This window comes from Macaca mulatta, chromosome 13 (assembly GCF_049350105.2).
Source record: "Macaca mulatta isolate MMU2019108-1 chromosome 13, T2T-MMU8v2.0, whole genome shotgun sequence".
NCBI classification, from domain to species: Eukaryota; Metazoa; Chordata; class Mammalia; order Primates; family Cercopithecidae; genus Macaca; species Macaca mulatta.
This window is the reverse complement of record NC_133418.1, coordinates 112,766,879-112,778,810: the sequence shown is the minus strand read 5'-3', so window position 1 is coordinate 112,778,810 and position 11,932 is coordinate 112,766,879. Positions and strand designations below refer to the sequence as shown.

Below are 11,932 nucleotides of genomic sequence, written 5' to 3'. Positions count from 1 at the left end.
CTTTCCCGTAGTGTAATGCACTTGAGATTCATCCATGTTATTATATTTAGCAGTAGTTTCTTTTTATTATTCCATCGTTGTGGATGCATACTAGTTTGTTTATCCATTCACCAGTTGATGGGCAGTTGAGTTGTTCCAAGTTCTGGGGACCATGAATAAAGTTGCTATAAATATTTGCAAACACGTTTTTGTGTGAATATATGTTTTTGTTTCTCTTCAACAAATACCTACTAGTGTGATTGCTGGGTCTTACAGTAAGTCTATGCCGAAGTTTATAAGAAACAGATCAACTGTTTTGCAAAATGGCTCTACCATTTTACTGATTTGCTTTTATAAAGAAGTAAATTTTATTTTGAGAAACATGTAGAACAACCTGCAGTGCAGTTGTAAGGCATACTACATAGAAGTACTATGATCTGATGTACCGTTTACTCAGTTTCCATCTGTGATAACATCCCACAAAACTATAGAACAATATCACAATCAGGATTGACGTTGTTACAGTCAAGATACAAATATTTCCACACCAAAGAATCCTTTATCTGGCTCTTTACATCCTTCCCACCCCAGCCTCTCTGACAACCAGTAATCGGTTATTCATTTCTATCATTTTCTGTAACTTCTATTGTATCTATGGAGATTGTGACATAAATGGAATCATACGGTATGTAACCTTTTGGGGCTGGCTTTTTTCACTCAGCAGAATTCCCCGGAGGTCCATTCAAGGTGTTGCGTGTATCAACAGTTTATTCTTTTGTATTGCTGAGTGGTATTCCATGGTGCAGATGTGCCCCAGTGTGTTTAGCCCATTCACCAGTTGAAGGAGATCTGGGTTTGTTCCAGCTTTGGGTTATTACAAAGAAAGTTGCTATAAACATTTGTGCACAGGCTTTTATGCAAACATGTTTTCATTTTCTGGGATAAATATTTGAGATGCAGTTGATAGGTTGCATGGTAGATGCAAATTTGTTTTTGTAAGAAATAGCAAACTGTTTTCCAGCCTAGTTGCAATGTTTTACATTCCCACCAGCAATGCATGAATAATCCAGTTTCTCCACATCCACACCAGCTTTTTATTTCTTCAGTTTTTCATGGGTATTTACTTTCCCCAAAGGGATCAGAAACATGCCTTTGAATTTTGTCATGTCTACAATTTAAAACTATTATTTCTGTTACATTCTTCGCTGTGTAATTCAGCGTCTCTTAGGTAAAGTATTGTCAAAAGCAGGACCAGACAAGGATTAACGTTTGTATTCCCTGTAAACTGGCGTGTTTGATTTGACTCTCAGAGCTCTACAAGGCGCTCTGTTTCTGTTTTCTCCTGGGGGCTGTATTAACCAAGTATTGTATTAACTATCAGTGCTTCATGTTAGCCTCCTTTCATGGCTCGCTCATGTCCTTTTTATTATGCTTGCTATAAAGAATTCATGTGCCCAAGTCTTTTGAGCACTTCTCCATGCTCCTACAGTTACTGAGTCTATCATGGTGTTTATAAATCTGAACTATAATCATGCCTCTGTATCTATCTCACCCATTATATGAGGAACTTCTTCAGAGAGATGCCCCTCTCTCGCTGCCCTATTCCCACCCCCAAGATGTCTTCTAAATACTTTTTGTTCATTTCCTGGATATTTAAGAATCACTTGTATGGATTTTATATGGGTTTTGCCTCAAGGAAGTCATGGTTTAGATTAGAGGGACAGCACAACTATGGATCTGAATAACTATGAAACCATGCAAGATGTGACGAGTAATTTAAAAGAATTAAGATGCTTGAGGAGCCCAAAGATGGGAGAGATTGTGTCTATAGTGGAGATACGAAAGGCTTATTTTAATGTTTTATGACTTTTTAAAAAGCAATGTCTTCAGCCGCAACTATTTAAATCCTTTCAGGGATTAGATAGAGTTATATATAAACTGCAGTTACCCACAGGGAAGGTGCCATGGGAAAAAAGTCTGTGGGTTATTTGGGAAAGGCTGGAGATGGGGCTGTGCCTGTTGGTAATGGTGGAGCTGGGGAGAGACCCAGGAGGGAAGATGGCTGGGGAAAGAAGTTTTGCCTCTCTCAAGAAAAACCAACTAGAGTTGAATACTAAGAAAATTACAATTTTGAGATAAATGAAGGTGCATCTTATCCATCTGAGGCCACTCTAATGAGCCCAGTAGTTTTAGAGATTCTGAAAGTTGGAATAGAAAGGGGGTTAATGGCCTGAGACATCACAGTGAGGCTGTGGAGAACCAAGTGTTCCTCTGGGGTCCTGAGACATGTGGGGACTTGGATGGATGGGGTCTGCCTGATTGCAAAGTCTCTTTCATATGTTCCATAGACCTCTCAAGATCAATGAAGACAATACGCTGATGACCTCAGAGAAGCCCTGGGGACTTCAAACCATACTCAACTAATGTCCGATACCTGATCCAGTTATTGGCATCAGTATTATTGTTATTTACAGCCCAACATCTAAACAAACAAATAAAAAATGCAGAAGTGAAAGAAAGGGCTTTTTGAGGGCTAGGGAGGCCCAGAACTCTGGTGGAAAAAACAAAAACAGCATCACCACAATGCTGATGATCCGTCATGGCTGCTTTCCTGCTGAATCTTTTGGGCCAGTGACTTCTAAAAAGATTGCCACTTGTTGACCAGGCTGGGTTTGACAATGGGGGTACTTGTGAACATATTGTTCATTTTTCATTGAATTATGAACGATGAGAGAAATTCCGAATTCATCTTAAAGACTAGTTGAACCTCCACTGAATATTTCTTTTATCTTTTGTGTTCTATGATCATATTTTCTTCTTTGCATCAACTGCTAGAAATTCTAAGGTGAATTTGTGGCCCTAATGTTGTAAAGGGAAATAATTACTGAGCTTGATTTATAGCTGACTGATGTCCAAAGTTTGATCTCAACTTTTGAAGAAAATGAGTTCTATGGTAATAATTATAGCCATGGCAATACCTAATATTAACCAAGAGCCTACGGAATTTTGAGGTCTTTGTTAAGCTTTTTACACATTTTAATTAATTTTCGTTAAAATGCATGGTGTCATATGCTGTTATTATCATGATTTATAAGTATGGAAATAGAGACACAGTTAAATGACTTGCCTAAATCTCCACAGCTATTAAGAGACAGAGCCTGGATTTGAACCCATGAAGACTGGTCTGTCTTGAAGAAACTTGTATTATCATCTAAACGTTATTATAATAAAATCCAAAAAAAGTACAAAAATATAACACAGATTTGGATTCAGGTATCCCAGATTTGTCAAACGCCCATATGATCTTATACAAATTCCTCTACATCATTTGAAAACAGAGCTGATGGCATCTGTCTCCTTGGTTGACTGGAGGATTAAATAATATAATGTGGGTTAAGTAGGTAACAGTGCCTACCAGTTGGTGCTAATCAAGCGATAGCAAAGAGTGTTCTGGACAAAGAGAAGACACAGGTCTAGTCCCAACTCCAGTTCCTATAAATAAAATAGGGATGGTAATCTTTTCAAAAGCTCAAATATGATCAGAGACATGAAAATGCTTTGTAAAGGACAAATGGCTGAACACCATCAAGAGTTGTTGATCTTAGGAGAATGTTGGACCTGCAGACCTCCAAAAGGCCTCACGGGCAGGTTGCAGGGGACAAGTACATCTATTGATTGTCTTTAGTGTTTTTGAAAACTGAGTATGAGTTGTTGCAGACCAAACAAAATGGTTCACATGGTTGTTGGACAGCACCTTGGCCAGGATTCTGTGCAGGTCTTGCTTGCATAAGAGGGTTTTTTTGGCCTTGAAGTGTCTTGTAGGTACCTCAAACTCAGTATAACCAAACATGAACCCATTTTCTTTCATCTCAAATCTGATGCTTCCTGGAGTTTCCATTCAAATAAAGGTACCACCCTCTATAGTGCTGCCCAGAGAGAAATCTAGAGTCTTCTGTGTCTGCCTTCTGCTTACCTCCATCCCCAAGCAGAAGCATTCTCAGTGATTGGGTCTGCTGAAATGGCCTTGGTGCTTTTTCTCTGACAGTTTCCTATTTCCCCATCTTCACGGCCAACACATGCCAGACACAGGAACTGGCTTCTAAAGCTTCATCTCTAGTCCTAAAAAAGGGATTTTTGTGGCAATGATCATCATGTCCAACATTTATTGAACCTGTGTTGCGCCAGCACATTTATATGTGTGTATATATATGTATATATGTATATACACCCAAATATATGTGTATTTCACTTATTTAACTTATGAAACACTTACATAGTATTTGCTGTGTGCCAAATACTACTTTAAGAACATTATACATATTCATCCATTTAATGCACACAACAACCCAATGAGGTAAATGGTATTATTATCCCCATTGTACAGATAATGAAAAAGAGGCAGAGAAGTTAAGCAATTTATCCAAGATTATACAAACAGAAACTGGCAGAGCTTGAATTTGAACCTAAGAAGTCTGACTCCAGAGTCAGTGCCCAAGTACACAGGAGCTTGAGGAATAGTCATAATAATAGTTAATGTTCTAAGTCAGCCATCTTAGCTGGCTTTAAAGAAAATGCGACAACTCTGAGATGTAAGCGTTATTACCCACATTTTACAGAGAAGGAAGCAGGTTTAAGGGTCTTACAGACAGCGCCCAAGGTCACACATCCAGTAAGTGAAAGCAGAGGTGGGCTTCAGCTGGCAGTGTGAGGTCGAAAATGCTGGCACCTGCTGTGCCTGCAAAGTGCTGCTCTGTTTCAAGTTACTAGATTTGATCTTGGTATATTTTAATCTGGAAATAAAAAAGAAAAACCATATAGAATTCTAGAATGTCAAAGATGAGAGGGACCAATGGGAGCCTCTTGTTGAGAACCTTCTTTTACAGATGAAATATCCTAGATCTGTGGAGTTTAAGAGACTGACCTGACGTTTCATATTCAGGAAATATTAGAGTCAGTCCTCACCCCTGTGTCTTCCAAAGTCAAACTCAAGAGATAAGATGGGGTTTTCTCGCTTTTCCTGGCAAAAATCCAAAAACATAAAAGCATAAAAAGATACACACAATAGCAGCAATCAGCAATCATTCTGTCCTCTCTCTCTCTCCATTTATAGGTCAAAAATTCCTATAATCAGCTACAAATTCTCACATCACCTCTGCATTCTTATCAGCTTTTGCAGCTGGGAGATAAAGACCCACAGTATCTTTGACTCAAGCAGGCAGTTGCAGTGATGCATCTGTCCTTTCTAAATAGGCTGAAACCACAAGGTGGGCCCTCATGTTGTAGCCATGATGGGAAGGAACCAGACCAGAGGGGACACATGTCCGTGTCATGGAGATGACGTGATGGTGCATGCGAGGCACGGCCCCACTTCTGCCTCTGTGGCTTACCCAGGCCTCCCCTTCTGACCTACTTCTCTGGCCACCAAAAGATGAGAGATGTTACACAGACATGTTTTAAAGCCAGACCTGATAGCATCAAGTCTGTTCCCGTGAGATAAGCATTCCTAAGCCTGCCCCTGTCAGTCACTGCTTAGGAGGCCAAGGTGCTGCTTTAGTTAATTGAAACAACAGCCTACTATTAGCTGAGGAATGCCTGTCCCCTGCACATTTCAGGGCTTCTTGGTCTGCGTTGAAAGGCTGACATTCATGGTAATGAATAGGACACTTTTAGTCACTAGTCTATATCCCACAGGCATTCTGCCCAGGCATAATTGAGGAGGACAAGAAGAATGATAATAAGGGGACCCAAGACTTTATTCTTACAAATGAAGAATGCTGCTGATGGTTGCAGAGAAAACAATTTGACTTGTGTTTTTATTAATCCTCTGCCGTGCATCTGGGATGAGGATGTAGATGCTAAAATTCAAGCCAGACCTTTGGTAACTACTGGATTCCATCTTCAGAAAGAAGAGAGCACCAGTTTCTTTGTTTATTTTCCAGAGTGAAAAACTAATTCATGTAAATGAATCATTGACGTAGGCCCTTTAGATGACTTTGCATTTTCATAATGATTCCTATTTTTCTGGAAATCCAAGAGCAAGTTTCTCAAGATGTTAATAATCCAGAATATTTCACATGTATTTCCTGTTGGTTCCACGCTGATTATAATCTTCTCAATGGTTCTTATTTGGTCTTACTTCCCAGTCTTTGAAACTTGATTTCCTTTTTTACCTGATCAGTTTTTACCAATCTTTCGAGATGCACCCTGAATTTTGTTTTTAAACCTCACAGTTTCAAGATTATTTTTGAAATGGAAAAATTTGTTTTCTCATGGGAGTTGGCAAAGTTCCCTTTTTTTTTTTTTGGTGAAATGAGAAGCATAAAGGTGTATCACACAGACTGCAAGCATGTGAAGAACAATTACCTTATGTAGAGCTTGGTAAAATTTTATATACATCTGTGTAATCACCATACAGATTAAGATAGAGAACATTTTCAGAACCCGTCAAGGTTCTTTTCTGCGCCTTTATCATCAATACTCTCCCTCAGAAGAATCCCATTTTGACTTTGATCACTGTCAGTTAGGTTTTCTTACTCTTTTTTTTTTTTTTTTTGAGACGGAGTCTGGCTCTGTCGTCCAGGCTGGAGTGCAGTGGCCGGATCTCAGCTCACTGCAAGCTCCGCCTCCCGGGTTCCCGCCATTCTCCTGCCTCAGCCTCCCGAGTAGCTGGGACTACAGGCGTCTGCCACCTCGCCCAGCTAATTTTTTGTATTTTTAGTAGAGACGGGGTTTCACCGTGCTAGCCAGGATAGTCTTGATCTCCTGACCTCGTGATCCGCCCGTCTCGGCCTCCCAAAGTGCTGGGATTACAGGCTTGAGCCACCGCGCCTGGCAAGTTTTCTTACTCTTGAACTGCATATAGATGTGGTACACACTTTTTCTGTCTGGCTTATTTTGCACATACTAGGTTTTAAAGATTCATCCGAATTATGTGTGTATCAATGTTTGGTTATTTTTTTAATTGGTAGAAGTAGTCCGTTATTTGACTATACCATAATTTATGTATTCATTCTTCTGTTGATGGTCAGTGGGGTTGTTTTCAGCTTTTGGCAATTATGAATAAACCTGCTGTAAATAATCTTGTTTATTTATTTTTGTGGGAAATGTACTCATTTCCCTTGGGTATGAAACTATGAGTAGGCAGGGTGGTTCATAGAGTAGGTCTATATTTAGTAGATACAACCAACTAGTTATTAACTGTGTTCATAATAATTTATATTCTCAATATTTAAGGTTTTCAGTTACAGTACATCCTCACTAAAACTGTATATTATAGTAATTTTGTTGTTTATTTTAGTTAATTTTTAAAAAGATAAGTGTTGGTATCTTTTCATTTGTCCATTAGACACTTGGGCATGCACTTTTGCAAAGCTCCTGATCAAATTGCTTGCCCCTTTTAAAAATTAGAGTTATTTGACTTTTTTCTTATTGGACAAATCACTTGAACATGCACTTTAGAAGAAAGTTATGCAAAGAGCCAATAAGCCCACTAAAAGATGCTTTTTTCTTTTACCAATCTCACAAACAAAACAAAGATGAGATATATCTTGAATAGGTCTTTGCCAGCAGAGTGCCCTGAGCTCTGCTCTCTATTCACGGGCTTTGTTGGAATCTTTTTTGAGCTAGAGCTAGAGCTGAAGGTAGATGGGCATGAGTGGGTCTGAACCCAATGCCCAGCTTCTAGAAAGCTTTCTCTTGGCACTCCTCTGCCCTTCCAAAATGGCAGCTTTTCCCTAAGCCTACTGTGGCTTTTCTGGTATTTGGAATTGGCACAAATTATGATGCAAAATTGCCATTTCAGCATTCAGGGTTCTACTTTTACCTCTCCTACTTAGAATTTTCTTGTGTAATCAGACAGAGGAAACATTATTTTAGCAATTGACACCAACATTCTTTGCTTGAACAAAATTCCTAGATAAGGGGTTGGGGTAGAGGGTTTGTGTATTGACAACAGCTAAAATTTAAGGAGTTTTGCATGAGACAAGGGGAAGAATTGGATTGCTCTGGAGGGCAGGAAAGAAGCAGTAGAGAGGTGAGGACTACTACCGAGCCTCCTAGGGTCTTGCCAAAGTATTTTAAGATGATGATATCTACTCCTGCATTTTAAAATGCTGATGTGGTAGATTGTATTACTGTTCATCTATATTTGGTACCACCCACTGTGGGAGGATTATACATTTCCACACTCTTAGTACTCAGTTTCGGCCATATGACTTGCTTTGGTCAATCAATCATGAGTGAAATTGATGTGCATGGTTTTCCAAGCAAAAGCTTTAAGAGTTTGTGAGTGAATGATTCCCTCTTCTGTGATGACTGGCCCTCTTCCAGGTAACAAATGCTCTGCCGGCTTTGGTCCATGAAGAAGAAAATGGGAACAGAGCCAGAGCCGACTGTGATGTGCGTGTAGGGTGAATGAACAGTACAACTTTATTACTGGAAATCAGTAAGATTTGGGGGTCATTTGTTAGCTTAGCCTTACCTGGTTGATTCAGTGTAGTTCTGCTATGTAAACCCTCCTTTGTTCTCTGTGCCTCCAGCCAGGTCATCTCAAGCAAATGCTTCTGTATTCACTAGTCCTTTGAAGGAATAATTTTTGTTGGTGAATCAAGGAAGATGAGGCATTTTGGATCTGAGTTGAAGCACTGCTAAGACATCACCTGCTGAGCCAGGACAAAAAGGATGCTCTTGAGAATATGAGTACCCTTATGATGCACAGAAATAGAATGGGAGGTTGAATCAATTTTAACCAGATATTCAAAAAGCAAGAGACTCCTGCCTAACAACTGGGTTATCTTTGATGGGACTGGCCTCTGAGATAACATGCGCCAGCACTACTCTATATAACTTTCATGTCCAGTTGTTTTTACTTTCTAAATTTGGTGTGGAGATTGAAGATGGTCATAGCCTTGCTTGAAGAAAGAGATCAATACTCAGATCACCACCTGATAGGTTAAGATGAGAGATAGCTGTACATGGTTAGGATAAGCCTGGGGTCTCTGGGCCAGTGGATGATATTGGGGACTTATGAAAGGGCACCATCATTTAGAGAAATGGGAGTCTACTACTTGCTGAACTCTGGCCACTCTTTTTTTTTTTTTTTTCCTTAAAAATCTGTTCTTTCTAGGAGAAAATTCCAGATCGTAACTTTCAGCTGCCTGTCAGGTTTATTGTTTGGTGTGCTTTGAGTTTTCACCTTTTTTTCTGTATTTGCAGGCTTTTTTTTTTTTTTTTTGGTGGGGTAGGGTGGCTTTGGGTAATTGAGAGAAGGTACATTAGAAGCTGCTATCTAGGTATCATATAAGCTATGTTTCTGCAAAGAAAAATTTTGTACTAGAAAATTGTGGGAGAAGTGAGAGCTGACTTTTTTCATGACCTTTGCAAGCCCATGTCCCTAAATCTTGATGGGTGACCAGGATCCTTCATGGAGGACTGGACCTTTATAGCAAGTGGATCTTATTCCTTTGCTCAGTGGAATACAACAATGTTTTGGGGTGGCAGCATTTGGCTGGGGATTCTATTGGCCCAATGGCAGGAACAGTGATTTTTTTCTTCCTCTGCATAATTTGCCTTTTCATTTATTTAAGGTGCAGGCCTTAATGCCCTTCTGAGTGAGTACGGTGGTGACTAGAGAGTAGCTGTGTCAGCTGCAACTGATGGTTGCCAAGAGGAAATGTGGGCTTTGGATTATTATGCCTTTTCATAATTTTCAAGAAGGAAAAAACCCTCTGAAGTTTAATATACTGGCAAATAATTAAATATTTTTAAAGTGGTCTGGGACAAACACACTCAGGCTGCTGCTGATGCCTGCCCCCAAGGACACCAGAGTATAGTTTCTCCTTTAGACTGTGGCATCTTTTCCTGGTGGCTCCTTCCTTGTTGAGCCCCCATTCCCACACAGGGACTTGGGATGGGCCAGAGATCAGTGGAGTCTCATTCAGCCTGAAATTGACTTTGTGGATTCCAGGACATGGATAACTCTCTGTGCCCAGGGGCTGCTTCTCCTCTTTCCCAGAGTCCAACTGTCTTTGCAGCATCTGGGTTTCAGAGAACTGACCACACTGGTGATAGCAGCAGAGTGCCTAGAAAGAGGGTCACCCACAGAAGATGGTGTGGGTGTCTCTGTATCTCAGATGACTCCTCATTTATATTTCTCTCCCTGGCCATTCCTCTAAGCTTCAGGCTCAGATCTCCAACTGTGGATCTGAATCTCCTCTTTCAAGTTTAATAGCCATCAGACTTGACTTATTCCAAATGGAGCTTCACTTCTGCTGCCCCCACCAACCTTTGTAATCCATTTGTGTTCCTGTTTTCCCATTCTTCCTAAGCAAATCTACATACCTTCTTGAGAAAAAAGCAAGTGTTTTCTTTGAGTCTTTTTTTTTTTGCATCTTCATCCACCGGAAGGATAAAAAATATTCAAAAATATATACTGAGTCCAATTTATATATATAAATATTATTGTATAACTTCCATTATACAATAAACTACCATTATCTCTTGCCTAGATTACTGAACTTATCTTCAAACCCATATCCCTGCTTCCCAAAAAGTCCATTCTCCATAAGATAAACAAAGATTTCATTTAGCAATTTAGATTAGGTCACTTAAAAACAATACAAAACGAAACAAAAAACAAAAAAACACCTCTCTTGGCATTCCATTGCTCCCACGACAAAGCCAAATCATCTACCATGCCTACAAAGGTTTTCTGCAATCTGGCCTCAGCCTGTATCACCACTCTCCATCTAGCTCCACTCTCCCGACTTCCCTACCCCTGGTCACACTGGCCTTCCCCAGTGTGCAAGGTTCATTCCTACCCACAGGCTTTGCGTCAGCTGCTTCCTCTGTCTGGAGGGCTCCTCGGGCTCTCTTCCTAGCTGCTTCCACACATGTCTAGGTCTCAGCTTCAACTCACCTCTTCAGAAAGGTTTCCTGTGGCCAGCACCTCCCCAGTCACATGCCGTATCACTCTCTTCTATTTCTTCAGAGGACTTGTCAGTATTTAAATGATATTGGTTACATTTTGCATAATTACTGCCCGTTTCCCCCAAATGAGACATACAGGTGTTTTGGAGGGCAGGAACATTATCTTGCCGTTGATCACTAAGCCCAGCTCTGCGAATAATGCTGGCACTCAATAGGTGTGTAATAAATGCTTGTTAAAAGAAAAAAGTTAGCCGAATTAAATTTTAAGAAGTTTAATTGTGCAAAGAATTGCGAATCTGGCAGCCTCTGAGCCAGAGTAGGCTCAGAGACTCCAGCACAGCCGTGTGGTGGAAGAGGATTTGTAGACAGAGAAAGGAAAATGATGTAGAGAAATTGGAGGTGAGGTACAGACACAGCCCAATTGGTTACTGTTTGGCGTCTGTCTTATATGAACACAGTTTGAACAACTTGCCACCTTTGGCCAAAACTCAGTGACTGGCACAAGAGTAGGCTACAGTCCCTTTACAACTCTATCTAGGTTACAGTTCGCGATGTACAGAGAAACTTTTAGGCCGAACTGAAAATATGTAAGGAAGCAGCTTTAGGCTAAACTTGATTTAACATACTTTTAAAAGAATAAAGAAACTGTGAAAGCATTTTTTTTTTCCCAGTGACATAAAATGGTACTGTTATCTTGTGCACTGGGGTTCACCATAGCATTTGTCAGCAGCTTTGGCAATGATAGGAATTGTGGCAGACAGAATAAAGGCTCCTCAAAGATGGCCATAACCTGATCCCAGAACGGGTGCAGATGTCACCTTCCATGCGAAAGGGACTTCACAGCAGAATGATTAAGCTAATGATCTTGAGATGGATAGTTTACCCTGGATCATCTGGTGGGCCCGAGGTAATCCCAAGGGTCCTATAAGAGAGAAGTGACAGGGCCAGATTCAGGGAAGGAGTGTGCTGATGAAGGCAAAGCTTTGAGTGATTTGCTTCTAGAAGAGGGAAAAGGCAAGGAATGGGT

At 40.3% G+C, this 11,932-nt stretch overlaps 1 long non-coding RNA gene across 1 annotated transcript; it reads right to left on the bottom strand.

The window, feature by feature from the left end:
• Positions 1-379: 379 nt before the first annotated feature.
• Positions 380-10,962, bottom strand: LOC144333616 (uncharacterized). Its single transcript, XR_013402515.1, has 3 exons — positions 10,895-10,962; positions 8,459-8,636; positions 380-4,769 (listed from the first exon to the last, which is right to left on the bottom strand). It is a non-coding gene; the product is annotated as an uncharacterized LOC144333616 (long non-coding RNA).
• Positions 10,963-11,932: the final 970 nt, after the last annotated feature.